This window comes from Sinocyclocheilus anshuiensis, unplaced genomic scaffold (genome assembly GCF_001515605.1).
Source record: "Sinocyclocheilus anshuiensis isolate Anshui unplaced genomic scaffold, SAMN03320099.WGS_v1.1 scaffold2569, whole genome shotgun sequence".
NCBI classification, from domain to species: Eukaryota; Metazoa; Chordata; class Actinopteri; order Cypriniformes; family Cyprinidae; genus Sinocyclocheilus; species Sinocyclocheilus anshuiensis.
Genome location: NW_015542487.1, coordinates 54558 through 61396, shown reverse-complemented (window position 1 = coordinate 61396; position 6839 = coordinate 54558). Strand labels below are relative to the sequence as shown.

General features: G+C 41.4%; 1 long non-coding RNA gene across 1 annotated transcript; it reads left to right on the top strand.

Annotated features, from left to right (window-relative positions):
- The first annotated feature begins 2796 nt into the window (after window positions 1–2796).
- LOC107694015 (uncharacterized) lies at window positions 2797–3642 on the top strand. The gene is made up of 3 exons (XR_001634814.1): window positions 2797–2914; window positions 3265–3441; window positions 3532–3642. It is a non-coding gene; the product is annotated as an uncharacterized LOC107694015 (long non-coding RNA).
- The last annotated feature ends 3197 nt before the right edge of the window (window positions 3643–6839 follow it).

Here is a 6839-nt window from a genome sequence, read left to right as displayed (position 1 = left end):
TCAGCTGCGATGTGACGTGACTCTGGATGATCAGCTGTGATGTGACGAGGCTCTGGAAGTTCAACTGAGACGTGACAAAACTCTGGAAGTTTGGCTGAGACGTGACCTGATTCATGAAGTTCAACTGTGACTTGACTTGACTCAGAAAGATCAGCGGTGACTTGACTTGACTCATGAAGATCAACTGTGACCTGACTTGACTCAGAAAGAGCAGCTGTGACCTGACTTGACTCAGAAAGAGCAGCTGTGACCTGACTTGACTCAGAAAGAGCAGCTGTGACCTGACTTGACTCAGAAAGAGCAGCTGTGACCTGACTTGACTCAGAAAGAGCAGCTGTGACTTGACTTGACTCATGAAGATCAGTGGTGACCTGACTTGACTCATGAAGATCAACTGTGACATGACAAAGCATTGTTGTCGCTGCCATTTTGTGAACGGACTCCGCTGTTGTCGCCATGATAGGCACGGACGTGACGTTGCGTTCGTCCTTCGCGACACCCACGGTGAATGAGGAACCGACAGACAACAGAGAATAATCCATAACCTGAGCAAGTGACGAACGCGGACCCTCGCGTCTAAACTCAGATTGTAGAGGTTGATTAATGCCATCACAAAAAAACTCTATAAAAAGACAGTCCAGTAAATCTAATAGTGCGCTATTGCTAAATATTCTCGAATATAGTTCTCCTATAGTTCTCCAGCGATCGTGGGTCTTGTTTAAGTGCTAATAATATTCATGCTGTGTCCATACCTGACCAATGTTCCTCTGAAAAGCTGCTGGATCCTTGTGGGGCCGAGTATTCTGTAACGGAGCCGATGAGACGAGAGGCATGCGGATCCATATACAAGCTTTTATTTACAGGCATGGTCAACACAGACAAGAGTCGGAAACCAGCAAACAGATATGTTGAGGGCAAAACAAAACAGTAATCCAAAACAAGCAATAATCCAATCGAGTCCGAACACAGTCCGAAACAGCAAGGCAAAGGGTAAATCCAAGACAGGCTATAAACTTCAGGGCAGGCAGAGATCAGACAGGACGAGATAACAGGCTAGGATCAAGACACTGGAAAACAGACTATGAAAAAGGCTAGACTCAGGAACTTGGATTGGCTCCGAAAAGTAGCTATCCCTAGGTGAGAGATAAATGCTAAACAGTACTCTACGACTTGAGCAGGATCTGAGTGGGTGTTATATAGTGTGTGTAATAACTTTCAGGTGAGCGTGTGATTGGTTACAGCTGTGTGCAATCAGTGCAATGGATGATGGGAAATGCAGTCCAGGGTGATGTGTAACAGTCTGTGTGGTGTGAGAGTCAGTATAATGGGAGAGCGACCTCTGGTGGCAAGGACCAACATTCCACAGGCCACAATCAACAACCTGATCAACTCTATGCGAAGGAGATGTGTTGCACTGCGTGAGGCAAATGGTGGTCACACCAGATACTGACTGGTTTTAATCCAAGGGGCTTGACAAAAGGGGTAGTCCAATAACAAGAGCAATAGTCCAGGTGAGGTGCAAACACAGTCCGAAACAGCAAGGCAAAGGGTAAATCCAAGACAGGCTATAAACTTCAGGGCAGGCAGAGATCAGACAGGACGAGATAACAGGCTAGGATCAAGACACTGGAAAACAGACTATGAAAAAGGCTAGACTCAGGAACTTGGATTGGCTCCGAAAAGTAGCTATCCCTAGGTGAGAGATAAATGCTAAACAGTACTCTACGACTTGAGCAGGATCTGAGTGGGTGTTATATAGTGTGTGTAATAACTTTCAGGTGAGCGTGTGATTGGTTACAGCTGTGTGCAATCAGTGCAATGGATGATGGGAAATGCAGTCCAGGGTGATGTGTAACAGTCTGTGTGGTGTGAGAGTCAGTATAATGGGAGAGCGACCTCTGGTGGCAATTGGACGGAAGGCCACAGACCGGATTCATGACAGTTGTGTAGACTTCTACTATTTACACATCTTTATTAATCATTCATTAATTATTTGTTCATGTTTTTGCAGTAGCCAATCTAAAGTTGAAACTATTCATCATTTGTAAATGTTTATAAACGATTACTAATCATTTACTATCTTTATGGTCACTGGACTTTTGGCTACTGTAACAAGGTTTGTGTAAAGGGTGGCTGATTAAATTTAGATAAATGCTTGCTAAACAAAAAGCAAACAGAAAAACACTCACATTAGTATATTACTCTTCAGTATATTCCTTGAATCATAAATAAACAGGAGGAAACAAATCATTTTTTTAAAGAATACTTCAGTTCATTTATCAAAACAATATAATATAAGCAGATTGAACCGTGTTCCTTTATAATAATCAAACTGACCCCTGTACACTGTTGACCCTTTAACCAACCTGTAAACCTACCCATACCACCAAACCTGTCCGTCCCTAACCTACCCGTATCACACCTCAACAGCAGCAGAAGTGTTGTGCATTAACACAAGCTTTTGATCATTGTATAACATCTGTTAAAATCATTTGTAGATTTTCAATAAGTGCTTGATCATATGAATCGAAAGTTTAATGAAATTTGTAAGCATTTTAACTTGCATGAAATAATAATTTGTTAATCATTAGATAATGTTTAATAATTAGTAAACATTACCAAGAGCATTATCTAATATTTCTAGCTATGTGAATATATTTATATTAACTAATGATCTGCTAAGCATTATATAATGTTTGTTAATGATTTATGAATGAAAGTTATTATAAAGTGCCACCCCTCTATGAATGTGGATTTAGATCAGCTGAACTTGTGCTCTTCTGACATCCAGCTCCTGGACCAATTTCATTCTTGACCTTCGAGAGCCCCTCAGAGACAGAGATCACCCTGCGCTGGGGAGCTCCAGACAAACCCAACGGGGCGCTCACAGGCTACCTGCTGCAGTACTACGAAAGTGGGTGAACTCAGGCTTTTTATTTCAACTGTATTTGCACTTTATATAATACAGATAGCTTTGAAACAGATTTACAGTAAATTTACAGCAAATTCTAATTTTGAGAGACAATTATAAATATAGCTTATTTAAGCAGCAAAGCAAATAATACAGTATCAGTGAATTAAGTGATTAGATTGTTTCTATAAATAGTAGACATTGAAACAGCTTGTTTACCTTGGAGATATGCTTATGTGATTTTTAATGCATTTAAGGACAGGTTATCAGTTATTAATGAACAGCTTTACAAAGAGAAGCTTAATGTGAAGTCGTTTTCATTCTGATGGGTTTCTGTTCTGTTCTCTGTTTAGCTGTGCCTGGGATTTCGAGCCCACAACAGGTGGAATCCATCGATCTGCCCCTTGTTACTGAGTTCACACTGAAGGGTCTGAATCCTCAGAGCCTATACCACTTTGATCTTAGAGCACGCACCGCTGCTGGTGATGGGGAACCTATAGTAAGGGAGGGCGCCACCTTGCTGGATGGAGGTGAAACTGCACAGCATTCTCATTGTTTAGTGTGTTAGCAGGACACAATATAATCTACAATATTGTATTATCTACATGTTCCCTCTGCAGAACCACCATCTGCACTCAACATAACTGCTGGACAAACATCGGTTAATGTCAGTTGGGTGCCAGGAGAAAGACGGCGTAACTTTGCCTTTAGCTTCCGTTACCTGAAAAAAAGTGGTGAGTCTGATCAAGGTTAAGACAAAACTTTTGATCTACTTTTCCTGAATCCTGAAGGAATGAAACATGTCAGAGTACAGAGGTGGGCAAACTTTTTAGACCAGAGGGCCACATCAAGTTTTGCAAACCAAGTGAAGGGCCAAATGCCAAATCCTTCATAAAATAACTTTTATTTACTGTGGAGGTATGCATGGAACATATATTATCTGACAGAAACATTTGTCACATTAACACATTAAACAAAATTCTTATTTAATATCTGTTATTGAGTCAAATTTACAACAGACAATCTCGTTTGCACTGCAAATCAATCATCATAAAACTATGTCTGATAAAACTGAAGGAGAACCTTAGTCTTTGTCTTTCCAAGTCATGGTTATGAGTGTGTTAATGTGAACAATGAGCCTGGTCCCCTCTCCTTGCAAGGGTGTCAAAGTCTGGAGTGATCTTTGATGTAGAGATCCTCAGGATAGCTGACAAGTGGCCGTTTGTTCAATTTGATCTACGGTGGGATTTGTTGTAGTTCATGACTGAGTAGGTTTGTTCACACACATATGTGGATCCAAATAAAACAAGCATTCTTTGGGCATGCTATTTAATGTTTGGGAATTTTTTTTCATTCAGTGAGGCATAAAACTGGTTAACTGGTGCTGTCTGAAACTTCTCCTTCAATGTACTGTCACACTGCATGTCGATGAGTTCCAGTTGTGTGTCTGGTGGTGCTTTCTCACTGTCAAAAGATAGGGGGCATGAGACAAGTTCAAGTTCAGTCTCAATTTTTGCAAAGTCTGTGAAGTGACGGGAAAATTCTACATGCCGGTCGATCAAAGTGCTGCTGTACCTCTCAATGCGAGACTGTGTTATTGGTGTGCTTAGTCCGGTCAGTGTAGGAAAATGAGCGAAATCTCAACTGGATATCTGTCTGGAGAACAGTACAAGTTTGGCCTCGAACGCTTTCACGTTGCTGTACAGTTCGTGCACAAAAACGTCCTTTCCCTGAAGTCTCAAATTAAGATAATTCAGATGCCTCAGTGTGTCGACATCGAACGCGAGGTCGGCCAGCCAGTCTGTGTCTTGTAATATGGGGAAGTCGTCAGTTTTGCCAGTCGTATTGAGGAACGTTGCTATCTCACCTTTTAGTTCCCAGACATGGTGAAACACAATGCCGAGACTTAGCCAGCGCACATTTGAATGGTACAAGAGGTCATGGTGCTCTGCCTCTGTTTCGTTAAGCAGCTGAATGAACTGCCGGTGGTTCAGCACTCTTGCCCGTATAAAGTTGACAAGCTTCACAACCACTTTGACAACATTTTCTAGCTTCGACACACTTTTACACAAGGCTTCCTGGTGTATGATGCAGTGAAGAAATATCAGTTCTTCTGAGTTCAGGGTTTCGTCTTTTACTTTGTCATTTCTGAGAGCAAAGGAGTTGTGATTAATATATTCAGTAATTGGTACAGCTGGCCCCTGGTCGCATTTGAGACCTATTGATCTCTTCTGAACTGAGTACTCAGGCATACAAAGGGAGTTGGATGGAGGCTTTCAGGGTGACATAAAAAGACGCTAATTTTTTCAGAGTTTGATGGGCTCACCTTATCTCTCCCCTTCTCCTTCAGTTTGTCCATGGATCTTTTCAGACCCTCCTCAAGAAGGTCCATTAGACGAACCGTGTCCCCTGAACGAGTCTTAAACTTTTTCCTGGGAAGGAGATTTAATACAAATACATATAAAACATTATTCATTACAATATTTTCATCACAGCAAAAACTAGTGGCACATGGGGCACTAGAGCAGCAACTAAAAAAAACTATTTTGATTAACCGATTAATCTGTCCATTTTTTTTCTTTGATTATTCAAATATTAATATTCTGTCAGATCTCTTGTCAAACATTCTCCTTCAAACAATGTGCAAATTAAAGTTTAACACATTATATGTTTTTTGTATATATTACCATTAAAATGTTTATTTATTTATTTGTTTTTATTTATTTAATACCAAAATGAATTAATATTTTTAGTCATCAAGGACACACTGAACTGATCAAAAGTGACGGTAAAGACATTTATAAAGTAACAAAAGATTACTATTTTAAATAAATGTTGTTTTTTTTTAACTTTCTATTCATTAACAATCCTGGGGGGGAAAAATCCAAACCATTTCCAGAAAAATCAGCACAGCACAACTATACTTGACTTCACTCAGAAAGATCAGCGGTGACTTGACTTGACTCATGAAGATCAGCGGTGACTTGACCTGATTCATGAAGATCAGCGGTGACTTGACTTGACTCATGAAGATCAACTGTGACCTGACTTGACTCAGAAAGAGCAGCTGTGACCTGACTTGACTCAGAAAGAGCAGCTGTGACCTGACTTGACTCAGAAAGAGCAGCTGTGACCTGACTTGACTCAGAAAGAGCAGCTGTGACCTGACTTGACTCAGAAAGAGCAGCTGTGACCTGACTTGACTCAGAAAGAGCAGCTGTGACCTGACTTGACTCAGAAAGAGCAGCTGTGACCTGACTTGACTCAGAAAGAGCAGCTGTGACCTGACTTGACTCAGAAAGAGCAGCTGTGACCTGACTTGACTCAGAAAGAGCAGCTGTGACCTGACTTGACTCAGAAAGAGCAGCTGTGACCTGACTTGACTCAGAAAGAGCAGCTGTGACTTGACTTGACTCATGAAGATCAGTGGTGACCTGACTTGACTCATGAAGATCAACTGTGACATGACAAAGCATTGTTGTCGCTGCCATTTTGTGAACGGACTCCGCTGTTGTCGCCATGATAGGCACGGACGTGACGTTGCGTTCGTCCTTCGCGACACCCACGGTGAATGAGGAACCGACAGACAACAGAGAATAATCCATAACCTGAGCAAGTGACGAACGCGGACCCTCGCGTCTAAACTCAGATTGTAGAGGTTGATTAATGCCATCACAAAAAAACTCTATAAAAAGACAGTCCAGTAAATCTAATAGTGCGCTATTGCTAAATATTCTCGAATATAGTTCTCCTATAGTTCTCCAGCGATCGTGGGTCTTGTTTAAGTGCTAATAATATTCATGCTGTGTCCATACCTGACCAATGTTCCTCTGAAAAGCTGCTGGATCCTTGTGGGGCCGAGTATTCTGTAACGGAGCCGATGAGACGAGAGGCATGCGGATCCATATACAAGCTTTTATTTACAGGC